Source organism: Heterocephalus glaber, unplaced genomic scaffold (assembly GCF_053883595.1).
Source record: "Heterocephalus glaber isolate CG9 unplaced genomic scaffold, H.glaber_assembly_v1.0 deba00001687, whole genome shotgun sequence".
Lineage (NCBI taxonomy): Eukaryota > Metazoa > Chordata > Mammalia > Rodentia > Bathyergidae > Heterocephalus > Heterocephalus glaber.
This window is the reverse complement of record NW_028258412.1, coordinates 24,830,967-24,850,481: the sequence shown is the minus strand read 5'-3', so window position 1 is coordinate 24,850,481 and position 19,515 is coordinate 24,830,967. Positions and strand designations below refer to the sequence as shown.

Sequence of the window (19,515 nt, the reverse complement as noted above, 5' to 3'; positions counted from 1 at the left end):
TTATCACAGTATGGAAAGCTGACCAACATAGAAGAGTTCCATCTTTATTCATTTGCATGGGAATATATAATTGTCAAGAGTTTTTTGTGGGAAAGATTACTTTCCTCCATTCAACCCTCTGGCACCCTTGTTGGATATCAAATGAGTATAAATTTAAGGGTGTATTTTGAGACCCTCAATTCTATTTCATGGTTCTATCTGTCTGATCTTATGCCAACATCACAGTGTCTTATTACAGATCTCCAATATAATGTCCACTGAAAAGTGTAAGTTCTCCAAAGGGTGACTTGTTACATTTCAATCTTTTGTGGTTATTCTGAGTTCCCTGAGGTATAATATAAATTTTATGGTGGATGTGTCACTATACAAAAAAGTCACATGGGATTTTGACAGGGATCATAATGAATTCTTCCTTAACAAATGTAGATTTCCCTCATTTATTTAAATCTTTCATTTCTTTTGAGAATGTTTTATAGCTTTGAGTGCTCAAGTCTTGCATGTCTTTTTCAAAATTCATTTCTGATTATTATATTTTTGGACATATAATAAACAGAAATATCTTATCAAGTCATTTTTGGATGATTCAGTGTTAGTGTGTGGAATTTAAAGCTGTATTTTTTGATGTTGATTTTTTATCCCTGTTGAAGTAATTTGTGTGCTGAATTAATTTCTTGGGTACAATTTTTGAGTGAATTATATAAGATATTCTCTATATAGAATCATATTATACTCAAATACAAATAGTTTACTTCTTTGTTTCCAAACTGAATCCTTTTATTTCTTCTTCTAGCTTTCTTGCACTGATCAAGAAATCTCAGGAAATATGAAATAGAAGTTATGAGATCAGTTATTCATGTCTTATTCCTGATATTCAGAAAAATTATTTCTGTCTTTTACTACTAGAACTGATGACAGCTGTGGGGTTTTAGAGATAACTGAGGAGTTTCCCTTCCATTCCTAACTTCTGTGATGGTTTTGAAGTGAAGCAAAACTGGATTTCATCAAGCTCTTTTTCTGGATCTCCTGAGATGGTCATGCTACTTTTTACTTTTATTCTATTAAAACAGCTGATTGGAGACTCTTCACAGCTCCTTCCCCTTCTTCCACAGAGATCTGTATATGTGAAGCTATGGTTTTTCATTTATCCTATGCACCTGAGGGATCACAATAAACACATCTCCAAGAAAACCTCTGAGAACACACAAAACCCCTACGTGAGCAAAGTATCGGTCCTCACTGTTTCAAACCACCAATATTTTGTGGATTGCTGTTTTTGTACTTTCTGAATATCTCCACAAATTCTTCTTTAAAATAAACTCTCCTGTCAAAATGCGATGTATAAATTAATTCTTCTACCTGGAGCATGAGTAGGAATTAGTGATATGCTTCTTACAAACAAGTAGTAATGTACGCCTTTAGACTAAGTCAGTCTCTCTCTCTCTCCCTCTCTCTCTCTCTCTCCACTTTCTTTGGAGAAACGCAGGTGTCCCTTAAGGAAAACATTCAACCAACATTATGGTGTGGAAATGTAGCTAAACAACCAGCCCTCATGCTAAAAGCTAGTTAAAAATGAAATCCTCTTGCCAAATACCATGTGGGAATTCAACCAGGAAGTCATGACATTGGTAGGACAGAGAACTTGCCTTTGTCCTATGCAGAAACACACACCACTGCACTCTGACGTGATGAACAACTCCCCTGAAGTAAGTCATTGCTTGATTTTGACAAGGTTTCATAGGGGACCCATACGTCATATGTTAATGTTGCTTACGTACTCTCAGATTCTTACAGGTACTTTGAGCCAGTGTTACTGGTTATCAAATAATAAAATAACATCTTCTACACATTTTAACTTTAACTGTTTTTATAGTTATTATTCTACTTTTTCTAAAATAATATAACTCGAGTATATGAAGAGCTACTTGCATAAATTGAAGCAAAATTAATCCCTATCACTTATTTATATAGGGAACAAGTTCTAATTTTCCCATCAAGATTCCTTTTTAGAGTGGTACTCTTCTGGGTAGATCCCAGCGCTGTGCCATGAGATGTCTTTATTCCAATGCTCTGTAATGCCATGGAAGAAGCTCTAGTATTATGAAAGTCTGTGTGATAAAGAGGGCTCTGAAATGTTATGTGACTTGCTCATGCTCTGACAGCCAGTTATGTGGGGGAACCCAGGTTGATGATCCATGTCTTCTCTATGACACCTGGCTTCCTCAGAAACATGACCAGAGCTAAAACTGCCTTCACACAGATGGCAAGATCTGCCAGAGCCCAACCTGGCTGGGATCGACCCTCAGACTTGAGGTAATGCCCTCAGCCCGAGAGGGTTGACACAAACCACCATGAGTCTCCTCCCAAGGCAGAGCCCCATACTGCCAAGGGATCTCACAGCACACCCAGGCTGGACTGTTCTCACATGGAGCCACTAGCAGTCAGCAGATGACACACATCCTGTTGTGGAGTCGGAAGGATTACTACTTCCTCCAGGGATAGAATGATAGTTCGGGTCGCTCTAATTCTCCAGTACAGGCTGATCTTTGATTTTCAGATTCACACTGAGAGTGAAGACACAAATTCTGAAGATGCTCTTTCAGATTCAAATAACCTTAAAGTGGCCCCTCATATCCTGCCTTTGATTTTCTTTTTTCAGAACATTAAAATCTAACTCAAAAAGTATGTCCTTTTTACCCGTAGCATGGTTCTTTCTGAGTCACAGTGCAGTCTGACAGCTATTTCCCCAATTCAGGGCAAAGTAACTTTGCCTTCTGGCCTGTTAGGAAGTCAGGTGTCTCAGGCATCCCACTCCTTTGAAAAATTGTCTTTAAAAACTGAGGGGCATGGAATCCAGTCCTGACATAACTAGGAATGCTCTGGGCCCCAAAATTAGCACAAATGGTGAGAAATTACAAGGCCATCAGTGTCCTTACCCTTCCGAGGACTTTGTCAGGGACTCCTTGCCTCAGCATGCACAGAATCAGGTCCAAACCTAACATTTTCTCTGCAGAAATGGACTGACGCAGAGAGTATAGAACATGACCCTGGAACCAAGAGTTAAAGATGCTTCCGTTCTGGGATGTACTGAACCCTCAGTTGTGACTTCTGAGCCCCTCTGCCCTGGGGTTAGTTCAGTGTGTTCTTTAAAATCACGGCAATGAGACCCTGCATAATCACTACCTAAGTGCAGCCATTTCTTTGCCAGAAAGTCCTAGATTACCTGTCTATGATTTGATGATAAACACGTTCTCACAGGATTAAATGTTTCTAGCCCAAATGGCTATTATCTTTGGAAGACTGATTAACCAGAATAGGAGATTTTAAGGGGGGTTCATGGCAATGTGTCTTTAACTGTAAGAAACTTAAAATATTCACTCAAACACTCACAGTATTGTTTGATCACACTTTGTACCTACACTACTGCTGCAGTGATACTACCTAACACACTTCAGTCTAGGGCATACGTCAGCTGCAGACTCTTCCCATTTTGCATGGAAATGAGGTTGTGGGTGAGAATTCTTTCATGGAGAATGGCAAAAGCCTAAGAGGAAGAGACAGAGTGGGGTTTTTTTTATATATCTGTAGAAGATTCTTTTGGCCAAAGCATGAACAACGCTTAAGCCCAGCATTAACACCTTGCACCAGGCAGCAGAAATTGGAAACGCATGAGACAAAGTGTGTGATTCTAATGCAGAAAGCAGACCAACAATTCTGAGCTAAGATTCAATCTCCCTATGGCCCAAAGTGTTCAGAAGCCAAACATCAGCTGCCATCTTCCCGGTCGGGCTGGCGTTCTGGGGACCACGGATATGCTGCTGCCCCTGGATGTGAGAAGGGGTCACACAGGTAGGTAGGGAACAGGCAGAAATGTCCAGCTGGTCTCTGGAAAATCAACAGGTCAGCCTCGGGGCCTCTAGAAGGACCACAGCCCTGTCAACACCTTGTCAGCCTCTTGGAGACTTCTTTGGAATTGCGGTCCCCTGAGTCATAATGTAATATTCCTTTTGAGACAGGGGCTCACTGCATCATAGTCCAGGCTGGCCTCAAACTCCCAGTGATCCTCCTGCCTCAGCCTCCCAAGTGCTGGGATTACAGGTGTGCTCCACCATGCCCGGCCCTTCATTATTTTTATTCTTTTAAGCCTTAAGTTTTTGGCAGTTTGTTAAAGCAAAAGTAAGATATAAATATAACCAAGTAACAGCAGAGAATTTTTTGATGAGGCTCTTATGATTTGGCTTGCCTTGTAATTGAAACTGGCATTTAACCCTATTTCAAGTAATAAGTGGAGGGAATAGTGTGAAAGTTGAATAACTATCAAAAGCAAAGTTTAATTTGCTTCCTTGAAGTTTAATATTTCCTTTCTGATCTGCCTAATCTTTTCAGAAAATTGACAGTACCTGATTACAATTCCCTGAAATGCCTAATTATTAACACCTACTCTCACTTTCCTCTACCCACTTCTATGTGTTTGCTAAATTAAGCCAACATAGTCCTTCTATTTTACAAAGATTCTGGCTTTAAAAACTGGAGCTAACGGGCTGGTAATTCACTGCTGCTCAACCAAGTGGAAGATTTGTAGCATAGGAGGTAATATAATTCGGGAGGATACAGGATGTCAGGTCCTGTTGCCACTTAAATAAGTCTCCATGAATTAAGATCCTTTAACAAATTTTCAATAATATCATACCTTGCACGTTCACAGAAATCCCTTCACATAATTACAGTGAAGTATCAAGTAAATGAATAAAATGCCTTTATATTAAATGACGGAGGCCTCCTTACTACCGGGCTCTGGAGGGGTGCTCAGTGTCCTTGCACCCCAACATCTTCTCACTGTCCCCTTGCCAGCCCGTGTGAGTGACGCTGTAAGCCCCGTCTATCCATCTCCCAGCAGCTGAGTCAGGGAGCTGGTGCCAGGCGTTGGCATCTGAGCCCGGACATTTCTCATCCTGCCCACTGTGCTCAAGATGAAGCCTGAGCTCTTTGGCCTGCTGAATCAGGAGTGGTCCCAGCAGGCAGCGAGCTCCCACTCAAATAGATTTATGGGCTAAGAGTTGAGTGAAGGGGGTATTTTAGGATTATGGGAAGCGAGAAGCATTGCTGAGGGCTGCAGGAAGTGGCACGAGCACCAGGCTATTACCACACCTGAACCTGGACGGCCAAGGGGAGCAAACAGCACTGCTGGATTGCTGTGAAGAGGCCAGGGATGCAGCTCTCCCTGGTAGGATTCGGCTGTTGCCAGAACCAAGTTCCTGGAGCATGAAGGAAATGGGGAAAATTCCCCAGTCATTTTCCTTTCACCTTCCGGGAGCCTCCCCACTGTGCAGCTTTGGCCACCACGTGGGGCTGACACTTCAAATGATAAGGTCTGTAGGGCTTACCCATGGGGCACCAAACAGAGCAAAGAGGAATCCTAAGTAGAGGCAGGTGAGGACAAGTGGCACATAACCAGCATACCTGGTACTCACAGTTTTTTGGTCTGACTTCATATGTCCTTTCCATTTGTCTCCTGTAACTTTTCCTACCAAGTTTCTTAAAGCAAACAGTCTCTGCTCCTGGGAAGGAAAACCAACAGGCAATTCAGCAATATGTCTATATTTGCCTCCTGTCCTGGTCAATACCTTAATGACCCATCACAAAACTACAAAATGCATTTGCAATGATTTTCACTGAGCACTGCTTGCATCTGTAGATGCTGGTTGCAAACGTAAATGTACATCAATGGCAGCCTGGTTAAGATGTCATGGCGCACTCCTAACACACTGGATTAAATACTGTGCTTGTCACATGGGGAAAATGCTCATGAATTTTTCTAGGGGTACTAGGGATTGAAGCCAGAACCTTCACTTCACACTCTCCTCCTTTTTAAATTCGGAGGCAGGAACTCGCTAAGTTCCTCAGGTGCCCATGTTGGCCTTAAACTTGGTCGGTATCTTCCTGCCTGTCTCACAGAGTGCTGAGATCACAGGAGATGATGCTGCAGCAGGTGGCTCAAGAAACATGTTTAAGTAAAAACAGCAAGGTTCAAAATAGCAATGCTAATCTTTTCAGAGAATAAAGCATTTTAGATTAATAAGTTACAGTCCTGGAAGACCGAGGACATGACATGTGTGACATAGGCAGCAAGTTCAGAACACTCAGTCCGCCAAGAGACCATTTATTCTGCCAATAAGAGTTAAAGTTTCCTTAAATATTGGAAGGAAGCATCATCAAAGAGAGAACAAAGAGACCTTTTGGTGATTGTTCCAAGACTGGGAGTGTCCCCTGCAGACGCTGTATACCCTCGTTTTCTGAGGTTGTGAGCCAAGAGACATCCAGGCACTGTGGAGGGGGCGGAGTGATCTTTTCCTGTGTGAGCCCAGGCAGTGCAGAGCAGTGCCCAGAAGCCAGGCTGGAAGCCCATGCAGCAGGAGGAAGAGGCAATAGGTGGAGTGGACCTGAGCCACAGGTGAGGCAGGCGGAAACTCTGGCATCAGATGCCCTGAGGCCACTGTGAGACCGGGAAAAAGAGACTGACCGGTGGGGCAGACTCCTCTGAGGAGAAGCCCTGACTGCCGCTCAGCAGCGACACTGTAGGCGCTGCCCCCACTTCAGTCTTCTCATCTGTCTCACCACCACAGGGAAAGTATTTGCTTACCTGCAGTCTTCTGCTCAGAACAGAAGCTCTGGAGGTAGATCTTGAAGTAACTAACAATCCAGTTTAGCAATAAGCCCAGAAAGACACTGTCTCAGATCCTTCCCCATTGCTAGACACAATATCTGACACCCACACATTAAAGGAGGAAAGGTTTATTGTGACTCACAGTTTTGGTCCATGGTCAGCTGGCTGCAAGGCAGAAACAGGATGGCAGAGGGACCTGGCAGAGGAAAAGGTGCTCAACTCATGGCAGCCAGGAAGCAGCCAGAGATGGGAGGAGCTAGGATGTAGATACAGCCCCATGACCACCTCTTGACCAGCCCCACCTCCTAAGGGCTTGCTCAGCTGTGAGTTCATTGTGGGTCAATCTGCTAATGAGTATGGCATCCCTATGACCCCACCACTTCCAAGACTCTCACTCCTGACAACGTGAGACTTCTGGGGGGTCATTCCAGATCTCCACCATGAAAACCACTGAATAGCATTTATGGGGCACCCAGGAAGTGGCAAACACAGGAAAAAAACAAAAGAAAATTAAGTTGTTCTTCTGGGTCAAACCAGAGGGGGAAAGATCAGCAAAATATGGGAAGATAAATGATAACCCAAATGCAAATAAATATATAAACTGTCATAAGTGCAATCAGTTATATTTCCCACAAATTAAATAAAGGTGTAAAAGGCGGAAGTGAGAGACGACAGCAGGGAAGGCTCAGTCACTGTGAAAGTGCCCAGCAGTGACCCATCTAATGGTGTGACTCCGGAATGGCCCACACGTGAAGCTCAGCCGAAGAATGAGCCACAAAAACCCAGTGCCATCAAACAGTGCAGTTAGCTTCAGCCCAAAGGTCTTTCCCCAACTAGAAACCAGCCAACAATCGTCTTTCCCTTTTTAAAGCTGTTTTCTTATGTATAAAAGTGATGCTTCCTTATCGCAAAAACACTCAAGAAAAAGGGGATGTATAAAGTGGAGGTCACAATTTGTTGCCTCAACCTCAGTCATAATCTTCTCCTCCGGGGTGTGGTAATGTGAAGTATATATTCACAGACTCAGAAGAATTTCTCCTGTGTGTGCACACACAAGTGTGTGTGTGATCACTTAATCTATCACTGTGTAACCAACACCGGTAAATACTGTGGCTGTAATAACCATCTCACTTGCTGTGGCCCTTGGGTCAGATACTTGGGCTGTGTTCAGCATCACAGTTCTTCTGTCTGCATTGGCTGGGGTCTCTCAATTAATCATTTGTATCTGGGAGTCCTGCACAGAGGTTGGTTCAGGCCAGGTCTCTCTGTCTCCATAAGACTTCATCTTCAAGGAAACAAATCCAAATTTTTTTCCAGGATTGACTCATTCCAAGAGAGGACAAACTGAAGTGACAAGTCCACGGAAGCTTAGGCTAAGAAGTTCCAGTGTCAGTATCACCCTACTCTCTTACCCAAAGCACACCACGAGACAAGCTCAGAGCAAAAGAGTGGGAATAAGACACAATTTTTAATGACAATATTTACCTTAAGAATTACAGTTGATTTAAACTACTATACATGTGCTAGGGAAAACAAAGGCTAGTATAACAATATACTATAGAATTGATAAAAGTATGCAAAAAATGGGAAAACGTGAAGACTTATAGAAACAATTTATCATGAATGAAATGAAAATGGGAAATAAATTATTTCCCAACCATGTAATTTTAACTTACCAGTAACCAAAGGAATGTTACTGAAAACAAAATATAGTTTTCCACAAAAATATTTTCAACATGAAAATAGTTATCATTTTGGCAAGGTACAGAATGCCAGACCCAGTGCTAACTGAAATTAATGAAATAAATACTAATAAAAATCCCATTTCATGGATGAAGAAACAGAAGTTGGGGCCGTCATGGCCCATAGATGGGTCTTGTGCCAGCAGGACAGGGACTAGACTAGGAGAGTATGAGGAAGCACCACGCTCCCATCCTTCAACTGCTTTCCTTCCAATGCTTTTTGTCCCTACTGTACTTACAGACATAGCAAGGGTTTCTTCAACTCACCAAAAGAACTGCATGAAGCATCACCATCCTATGGACTTTGGACTTTATTCACTCAAACCTACTAATTTTTAAATAAAGAATCTACGGCTGACCTTGGCGGAAGGTGAACAATGTCACATTTTCAGCCCAACTCTGCTCTGTCCCAGCATCCCCTCCACTGTGCCCCGCTGTCTCCTGGCCATCACCCTGAATGAATGGGCTGTGTGTGCCACGTGACTCGCCTGGTGTCCTGATCCCAGGTGTCACAGATCTGCATGATGCCCTCGCCTGGCTCCAGCACTCCTGCTGTGAGCAGACTTCTAAGGAGACAGAGCTGTGAGACAGGAAAGCTCCGTGGCTCCTTCCACATCTGAATGCACATTGGACAAGTTGGGGGAGCTGCTTCCTCCCTTGAAGCAGAAAATGAACAAGCTCACTGCGCTCCGCTGATTTCTGGACTCTGGCAGAGCTCTGTGTCTCCTGGGCAGCACCTACCACTTGACAGTGGAAGTTTGAAGTCACGGGGAGAAATATCTCCATCATCGTCAAGTGAAGTATCCCACAGGTTGGCCTCTGGGAGAGCAGGTAAGTTCTTCCACCTTGGATCGCACTACAACAATATCTAGTAGCAGGAACCCAGTCCATGAAACTGCACAATGAAACTGAGTCTGAGACACATAGTTTGAAAAACTCACTTTTATTTATTTCTTTTTTTAGTTCACATGCAGGTGGATCACTTAATTCCACTTCCCCTTTCAGCATATTATTATTATTATTATTGTCTGTGTAAGATTCTTTCTTTATTTACTATGTTGAGCTATATAAAACTGTCTTTTTTGTGGGTTAAAAAGTCAAATACTGATGATTTCAGATGGCTCAACCTAGAAATTATTCCCTATTTAAACTATATTCCACAATGATTTCCCTTCATGATATGCAGCATTTGAACATGATTAACACATATTTTATTTTGGTATTGGTAATTTTATTTTGGGGTAGGTGGTCTGGTAAAGTAAACATTGCTATATATAAGCTAAATAGTGTACTTAGTACATTTCTTCACTCAACAACATACTTTTCCTTTTTTAAAAATCTATCCATGCTGCTATTTTTCAGACTACTCCTTGGATTGATTCCAAGAGCCACATCTGGAGGCATCTGGGCTGCTGAAAGCAGTGTGTCCTCAGTGCCAGCACTGCAGGAGAGTCTGCACATGTAAGGCCATGGGCTTGTCTTCTCACTGATTTGTGTACATCCTTTGTATATTTTGCCTGTCAGTGTTTTGTCAGATTTAGGTATTGGCAGTGTCAGGTCGCTCTTCCTTTAAGCTTCAGCACGCCTGTGTGATCCCCCCAGAGCAGCACCTCAATCGTGCAGCGCCCCCTTGCCACAAGAACAGCCTCACTTCAGTTACAAGAAGTGGGTTCTTGGGCTCCCCTTCTCCTTCTCATTGTAACCATTCCCTTCAGATTGTGGCACAGCATTGTCCTTTCCATATGCCTGTATGTTCTACTTATAAAACCATTTCATCATTCTCCTCATTGTAAGCCATTTTAAACAGACAGTACTTTTCCACCTAGGAAAAAACTGTGTTCAATGGTAAAATTCTTGAAAAATATAGCAAGATGTGGAGTGAAATGAAAACGTAAAGCTAATCTGTGAAGAATTCTAGAGCAAGAAAATAATAAACATGCATTTCTTTTGCTCTGCATATCAATGCCACTTTATTCCTGGTAACTTTACCTTACTTCACACTGAAGAGCTACCCATCTGAAACCCTTAATTCTGCCTGTGTGGAATGCAACTTAAATTTCAGTGATCATTTCCTGGCTCCACCGCGGTTGGTTCAGGTTTAGACCATGTGACCCATACAGAGCCAATTAGAACAAATGAGACTTCCTTTGGACTTCTGGGAAACAGATTCTTATACTTTCTGTGGGGCTCTGACATTCTGAGGATATGCAACCTGGGTTGGTGCATCCATTTTTCACTCACTCATTTATTGTCTCTTTCTTTTTGTATAAAAGAAAGTCTTTCTGAGAAGATAAAAGTACTCCTTAAGGAGTTATCTCAAGAAAAGCATTTCCCACTGAGAAAGGGTAGGTACAAGGACCTGAGGCAGGCGCAGGTTTGAACTACTGGAGAAACACAGAGGCTAAGGAATCATAGAGGAGTGAATGGGGAAATAATGACAGGAGAGAGGGAAGGGCGGTCTGTGGCTGTACCACAGCAGAGTGGAAGGGAGTCAGAGGGTTTTGGTGATTATATGTTATAGTAAATTAAGCCTGAAGGCAGCCCTGGCCCTCCAGTTTACGGTATGACTTTTGGGCGTTCCAGATACTTTTGCCATTAGCATCCTTTTTCCATAAAAATATTACTATTACAATTTTCTTATGATTTAAAAAAAACATTAAAATACTCCATGAACCTGTCCTAGTAATGGGCCCAAGACGTGTGTCTGTTGTGACTACTGAATAAACTGGCCCTGTCCCCTGGGCTCATTGTTTACAGGAAACATTAAATTACTTTTCTGCTGGAGCCATTTTGCGTAGAATTTTTTTTTTATCATTTGCAATCAAAGAATTTTTAACCAACGCAAAACATTTTTCTTTCCTTAAGCAGCATTTAATAATGCATACACCCGTCCCTGGAGAAACCATTAGTGTAAGCAAAACAGACGTTCATTACCGGATTTAAAACAAACAAAATTTGCTGCTCTGTTGTTGAGTGTTACGGAGGCGACTCGAGAACACAGGCAGATGAGAAGTATGGGGACCTGGGCGCCTGGATGTGCTTATTTCCTGTCACTTCTGACCTGAGAGCAAGCCTGACATCCTCGTCCCACCGAGGGAAGGGCTTGGGCTCACCCTGCTCCCCATGCGTCCTGTGGCTTTGGCTCTTGTCAAGCTGTGCATCTGTGGGGTGAGTGCTGGGACCCAGCCCAGCAGCTCTGCACCATTATCATCTGCTCCAAGGAGCAAGCGCCAGTGTGGTGCCGACAATCCCAGAATCAAACCGCTTCCAGCTCACAGAAGGCCACACTCCCGCTCAGTTGCTGCTACTAAGCTCTATGCTGGGTGTTTTTTCAGTGCTCCATACTGAAGCACTTTGATCAGCACTATCTGTGATCCTCACAAGCCCCCACCCAGGGAGGTCTTATTGCAAATCACATTTATCTGATAGGAAAGGGAAACGCCAAATATTCAAGGAACTATCCCAAAGTCTAAACCAGGGAGCAGAGTCCAGTCCAGACCGGCCTGACCTAGTCTTGAGCAGGAGCACAGTCAAGGCAGGCTTGTTGGGCATGTGGCAAATGTTTGGCAAGGCAGCCATAGTATCCTTCATTTCTTACCTGTCCCCATTTCCCCCTGCTAGTCTAAGTCCCAATTGTCTTGAGAATTTCAGAGGCATTTAAGACACTGTTTACATGAGTGCTGGGGAAGCTGGGCCCGGAAAGCTTGGTGGAGACCAGTAATCCCAGGAAAACCCCACCAAGCCTGGATGGAGGGGCACAGCGTGTGGGTGGTGACCCCCAGATCAGAGGGCTGAGGGCCACAGTGAAAACCAGAACCACAGGGGAGAGACAATAAGCTGCTGCCACAGTGCAGCCCACAGCAGAGAGGAAGGGGTCCCTGGCTGTCCCTCACCTCTCCATGGGAGGTCACCTTAGGGCGAACGTGAGGCAAAATTCAAACTAAACCTCGTAACTTTTGGAGGGAAAGGCAGAAGTTAAGAACCCACAGAAATATAAAAGGTGATGTCATTATTATGCTGATCACACAAACTGACTCCACCACTTTCCCTAGAGCCAAGCATGTTATGGTGGATACAGGCAGCTGTGAAAATTAAGAACTTTACACCAAAAAGAGAAGGAAAAAAAAGAAAAGAAGGAAAGGGAGAGAGAGAGAGAGAGAGAGAGAGAGCTCAAACCATGCAATATACTATGCTCCATATTCTAAAATAAGCATAACAATTATAATAAGGGTAGTTAACTTCTAGCTATAAAGCAGCTGCTTTTTCATCACTGTATATGCTTCCAGCACACCTAAGTGTTAGTAATTCCCCTGTGTCAGTTCAATTAATTTTTATCATAAAACATGAAAGTGATATTCTTTTATTTCAATGGCCACCAAAATGCTAAATCAGGAACTATTTTCCATCCTGTGAACTGGAAGATTTTTTTTACACATTTAAATTGTTGAAAAAATAAAAATGAATACTTCGTGGTATGGAAAGTATGTGAAGTTCAAATCTCAGTGTGCCTAGAGAGTGAGGATAACCACACTCACTTGCTGCATGCTTTCTGATGCTTTCTTACAAAAAACAAAAAAAGTCTCATTCTAATCTAACCATGAGGAAAATATCAGCCAAATCCAGCATGAGAGTCACACTGCAAAACCGAACAGCGTCCTTTGAACCTGGCAAGGGCATGGTGGAAGGAAATTCTGCACTGTAGAGGAGATAAGATCGGACTTTGAATGCCAGACATGGCCTGGATTAGAACAGAAAGAAGACCTTAATGGAAAAGCTAATGAAATCCAAGTAAAGTCAGGTTTTGTTAACAGTAATGTACTGCTGCTGATCTATCAGTTTTCAGAAGTATATCGTGGCAATATAAAATTTTAATAAAATGCTAAATCGGATGAGAGGTATAAGAAATCATTTGATAGCCTCTCTATAGCTCCTCTGCTTCTCTTTAAATTATTCTAAAATAAAAATGATACTCAAAACAAGAATCTGGGGTTTTAGTGTCTAAAACAATGGAAAAGTCTGAGTGACCCCTAAGACCACAGGAGACCGCATGTGTTCCTATCTGGATTATTTTCTCAGATGCAAACAGCAAGAGATAGCAGGAGGTGAGGGGTCTCGGTACAGAAGATGGAAACAGGTCCCCCCAACCGTGCAGAGTGGGGCTCCTTGGGAGATTATGCTTGGCCTCTGGAGAATAAGGGCAGCTCTGAGTGTGAGGTGTAGAAGTGTGTGGAGAAAAGCAAAGGCCAAGGAACACACCAATGCAATCCACGTCCTGTGGATCTCCATGACTGCAAGTAATAAGAAAGCCAAGAAGTAGTAACTAGTGCCCCACATACCAAGCGGTGTCCACTCACCACCTCTGACAAACAGCTCACTGCCCAGCCCAACCCTCGAGACAGCAGGGAAGAGCCAGGTGCAGTGTGTTCTCCAATGGTTTCACAGAAGAAAAGGCAGGGGGTAGAGGAGCCAGATCTGCCAGTGAAGAGCAAATGCTGTAGTTGAAGAGTAACCATCTTCTGGAAAAAAGAAAGTGTCGATGCTTCCTCTGCTTTGGGAAAAAGGACTTGGAGTGATTGCATAGCATCTGTCACTAAACCATAGGCACAGTGAGCTGTCCTTTGGCCGAGACTACCAGTGACCCACCTGGCATGCACAGCTTGCCAGCCCTTGGACCGTGAATATTCAGACTTCTTTCCATCATCCTTTGATGTCCTGTCTTCTTGGGAAGTCTGTTCGTTGAAGGCTTGCAGACAACTTCATAATTTTCATTAAAATGAGAGAACTGTCCTGAGCGAGCATTTCATAATTGCTCATGTACAAATGCTACAGAGCATGCCCCAAGAGTGAAGTATAAAGATATTAATTGCAACATCATCTATAACAGCAAACAAAATAAGCAGCAAGTGTGTAGTAACCAGGTTCCCAAAGTTGACTGCAGCCTTTACTGGCTGAAAGGTCTTGTGCAAGTTGTTAGTTTCTCTAGGGGTGGGGACAGAGTCCATCCCTGGGGCTGCTTCGACCACTGCATGAGATACTCTGATAAGGAACTCAGAAGAGTTATTGGCTGTACACATAATGAGCGATATCTCCCGTTACTATTAATTAATTACTACTATTGAATGTTAATTAATGAGAGACTACATATATAAATTTTGTGCAGCTATAAAGGGCAATAGTGGACAACTGAATGAATAAATCAGGTGGAGCAATCTTGACAGACTAGACATGTTCAGAGCATGTCAGTAATGGGAAATAAGTTATAAACCATGTTGTACAGCATACCCGCTGGCACACATGTATCCATATGCAGCACAGGGGAAGATGCCTGCCGCTGTCATCTGATCCATTCCTTTGTGTTAATTTTATGGTCAGCAGTGTGTGGGGAAGGGCCATGCAGTGCAGGAGAAGACATGGATGTGTTCCAGTCAAATGGAGAAACACAGAGAGCAAAGTTCAATGAGACTTTTAAAGGGCCGCTGTCTGCCGGGAAGCAGGAGCTCACAGGTCAGCCAGGGCTGAACATGGATTCCTCTCTCCTGCTCCAAATCCTACCACCGGCAGAGTTGCTCCGCTCCTGCCTGCGTCTCCCGATCTCCCACCCATTCAAGAAGTGAAAGGGGAGGGTGTGTTTTACAATTCTGTATGATGGAGGATGAAAGGCAAGATAAATCTTAACCCATCAGCTCTGACTCATAGCTGTGTTTATTCCTCACCACTTTAATAGTTCCGGGAGATGTGATTTCCTGCTGATTTATATTTCTTCTGCTTTATTCACGGCTATCCATGGTGAGCTTTCCCTTCCCTGAGGATCACAAAGCTGTAATTCAGAGACAGAGCAGTGCACCCACATGGACTGACATGGCCCTTCTACCCAAAAAGCTCTTAGAAAATCAGCTTTCTTTAAGGGTCACCAGTGGGCGGTGGAGCCGTGTTGTGATTTATGGAGTGGAGACCAGTTCTTCACCCGGGCACTCACTGTAGGGGAACAGTTGTGATTTCAGGAGGAGATGCATATGCAGTGATGTCAGCATTTATGACAGCAACAAGCCTTCAAAAGAAGCCTAAATATCCATCATTAGAAACTGATTAAATAAATACAATGCAGACTTGTGAGGTACAGATAATAAGTCATCATCAAAAGCATGACTTAAAGATAATGAAGTGTCTTTAAAAATGTGTGCAAGATGTTAGGTGGAAAATAAAATAAAAAATGAAATTATATAAATTAAGCCAAACTTAAAAATCTCTTGCATAAATGTGCACATACACCTGTAAATGCATATAAGACACAGATTCATTTGTCACACATACATGGTTTTCATTGGGGGATATTTGGTAACATTGCTTATCAGAAAAATGGTCATTTCAATTGGGTAGGGTTTGGGTAAAAGTCAAAAGAGAGAGGCATGTCTAAAACAACTCTTTGAAGAATCATCTGATGCAATTTACGTCGGAAAATGCAAATTGATGCAAAGGCATCATTAATAAAGATTCTAGGGAAAAGTCAAATGCAGCATTTAGTTAGTTCATTTTCCCTTTTCTAAGTGGCCGTGAAATTCCGGTGAATTTGTCAGTGAAGTGGTTGAAAATGAAGTATGGCCGGTAGGAAGCAGTCTTATCTGCACCAGTCAGTCTTTGGCTGGGGTTGGAAGATGGAAGCTGACCAGATACTGGGTTAGACATTCAGGTTTTATCTTCTCCTGTTGTTCAGGAGAAATCCATGGAAATGTTAACGTTCTGACTGCATTTCAGAAGTGTGAAGCAAGTTAGGGTTAAAGCAATGCTTAAATAGGCTTCCATTTTTTCTTGGATGTGTTTAAGCATTCTTTTATCTTTTATGTAGATATTTTTATACCTCAAATATTGATTTATAAGAAACTTAGGAATGCAGTTTCTACTCTTTTCATTTCTTCAGCAAAATTCCCTGCGTTATATGAAATAACAGCAGTAAAACCCGGTGTAAATTTTCTCTGAGAGCCTGTATGGAAAACATAAACATCAGTCGCCAGGGCTGCATTTTGTCCAAAGGCCAGATTGCAACAAAGAATATTTGAATATAGGAGCCTTTTATGAGGCCACAGGATCACGTCTTGAGGAATTTATAATAGCTCAGTAAACCGGCACCCTGTGTTTCATCTAAAATTCAAAAAGATGGTATAATTCTTTTCAGGAGGACATGTAGCCACCATGGCCACCCATGATCAGAGCATGAAATGAAGCCTTATTCAGGACTTTAATTTCCAAAATTGCTTTCCAGTACCCAGCTGGATACAGTATGTTCCGGTCAGAGAAGGAAGGAGTCTTAACGAGGCCCTGCTCAATGGGGCCTGCCATTCCTGCCTCGGTCATGAGCCTCCGAGACAGGCAAGTCTGTGGATTCAGGGAAAGAGCATCTGTGAGTCTCCCCAACATGCTCTGTGGGCAATGATCCACACTGGACAGTGCAAGGCCAGCTGACTCCAGAGAAGCTTCTGAGAGAGGCACTGGAGAAATTAACAGCCGTCTGGAATGGGACCCCTCACACGCAGGGTGTGGAGAGCCCTGGCAGGAGCCTGTCACACGGGGAACTTCACAGGCATGGCTGGCTCCCACATAGCCGTGCTTGGAACACAGGCATCTACCTGGTCCTGTGTCTGCAGGACTGCAGAGATCTTGGATGCAGGAGCACAGGTGGTAGGCAGGACCACCAACCCACTGCAGACCTGGAGGCCAGCTATGCCCTCTGCTAATAAATTACCCATCAGGGGAGACAGGAGCAGAGAGCCCCTGCCACTGCTGCCAATGAGGTCACGTTTGTCACACAGATGCCCAGCCCCTTCCCTGATGGGCCACCTGGCAGACTTGTGAACATCAGCAGCAACACCAAGGTCTCATGAAATCCCTTGGTTTAGCCACTAGGACGCCCTAGCCACAGAGGGGTGCAGCCCTTACAGCCCATGTTCCCTCCTGCCAGCGGCTTGAAGGAGTCCCGTAGGTAAACTTACATTTATTCTGCAGATTAAAAGGAAGGCCCATAAGACCTTTCAACTGCTGTCATCTGAAAGAGCAGCTCTCCGTCTATGCCACATCTTCTTGCTCTCATTGCTCTTCTCTCAGCCTGGAAATCTCGCTCTCTGATGTGTGCAGACAATGCCAGCTTTCCTCAGCTTCCTACCCCACATCAGTTCTTCAGAAAGAATTTCTCTCCCCTGCTAACCTGAAGTGCAGACTACCACGATGCACCCACTGTTACAGTTCAGAACTGCAGCATCTCCCAAAGTCTTGCATATCCCGAGGCTGGGCTTTCTGGAAGGTGACTGGCTCATGGGGGAGTCTCACTCATCAGTGGATGAGGGATCCATGCGTCCACAGCTGAATGTGCAGTTAGGAGGTGGGACTGGGCAGAGAAGCTGGTTTCTGGGTCACAGGCATGTGCCTTTGGGGTGTACATCTCCCCCTCTGCTTCCTCCCTTCTCTCTCTTCTTCCTGGCTGCTGTGGGTCAGCAAATTCCTCCACCAGGCCCTTCCACCATAAAGGTTCTGCTTTGAAGCTGGCTGACCATGGACTGAATCCCCCCAACCATTTGTCAAATCAAACCTCTCCTTTTTAAAATTGTGGGTATCATGGATTATGTCCCAGTGACAGAAGAGCTAACTAACACTCACAGAGAAGGGAAGCCAGAGAGGACCACTCTTCTTCCTCTTCTATGTCCTAGCCACACAGCCCCCGGAAAGAGTCACATTTCTATTAGGAGTGAAAAAGGCAACAAGACAAATTTTTATTCATTTCTCAGTCTGGCTCCCAAAGAGCTGGCTTTTTGCTTAGTTTCTGTGTCATGGAAAGAACACTATCTCTAAACATCCCCCCAGTCCCTGAAGACTAATGAGCTCCTTTCCGAGAAGTCACAGAAGAGAAACAATCATGTTCACAGCCTTGTCTCTAACAGGATGTGTGCCATCCTGATCCCACTGCTCTGGCTTGGGAGTGTGTGGTGAATTGCCTCAGCCAGTGCTCTCCAGCCCCCACCGAAATCCAAACAAAAGGCAGCTTTGCAGGAGCACAGGCGGGAGGGAGAGGGAGGCTGGTGGAGTTTCTCCAAAGTGTCTCAGATACTGTCAGGACAGAGAGGGCAAAGGGGTGCTAAAGGGGGTGGGGAGAAAGGACGAGAGGAAAGGGAAATTTTCATTCCAAAGCACAAACAAAATGGTAGAAACATAAAATCTGACTGCTGAAAATATTATTCTCAACTCAGGAATCCTACTGTTAGAATGCAGAGACCGAGAGTGCACCCAGGGTTTACCTGACGTCAAGTGACGAGCGGAAAGCAGGGCGCCCCTGCCAGGGTTTGGCACCGGACTGGATCACGCACTGGACGCGTGCCGCCCACGCGCACCGAAGGCCCCGCGGATGGACGCTGCCAGAGGGGTCTGCGCCCGACTTCCCGACAGCGAGGTGAGGAAGCATATGAGGACGGTCTTCCAGCAATATGGTGCTGGTGCTTTGCCCGCCTCCTCGGGGGGCTGCATCGTCACAACACCCGCTTTTTCTGCTAATCCACCTCTATTTTTCAACATTGAACTTGTCAAATTGGACTGGAGAAATGTAACACAGAAACATATTTTTCAGTTGTCTTTTAAAAATTTTGCCTAGATCTGAAATCAAGGGCTTGCATTCCGCAGCTCACACAGTTACAGGGGTTTCTTTTTCCCACTTTTTATTGAGCATAACTGACAAAGTCATCCATATTTATTTAAGTCCTACGAAGTCACGCTGGGGGGTTCCGTGTATAGAATGTATTTTGGTCTTTTCAGTCCCCTTCACTGTCCCTCTCACACCCCGTTCCTTTCCCTCTACTTCCAGGTTATAGTCATTAGATTCACATACAGTGGACCCTCACGTTACGACCAGCCTGAGGTCAACAGCATGGGTTTCTACTGGAATTTTGGAACAAAATCTTGAGTTACGACCCGAATGTTGGCCGCTCGTGCTTCCAGATGGTCTCAGATCCAGATTAACCCTTACAGAGTCCTAGAAGGAGCATGACAGCATCCTCTCCTGTATGGGTTCACTGAGAAATCCTGGGCCAGGGTCTCTAAGGACACTGAGACGTGCCTGTGTACAGGAGAGAGACT

At 44.0% G+C, this 19,515-nt stretch overlaps 1 long non-coding RNA gene across 3 annotated transcripts in view; it reads right to left on the bottom strand.

Annotated features, from left to right (window-relative positions):
• Positions 1-14,337, bottom strand: part of LOC110348936 (uncharacterized) — a 122,803-nt gene extending 108,466 nt beyond the window's left edge. For 2 of the 3 annotated variants that reach the window (XR_015446323.1, XR_015446324.1), the window contains exons 1-3: positions 14,047-14,337; positions 6,804-6,857; positions 5,469-5,555 (exon numbers count right to left, since the gene is read on the bottom strand). This is a non-coding gene — a long non-coding RNA (uncharacterized LOC110348936). Of the gene's footprint in view, positions 1-5,457; positions 5,556-6,803; positions 6,858-14,046 lie in introns of all 3 variants that reach the window. The other variant, XR_002394591.2, reaches the window with a different exon arrangement.
• Positions 14,338-19,515: the final 5,178 nt, after the last annotated feature.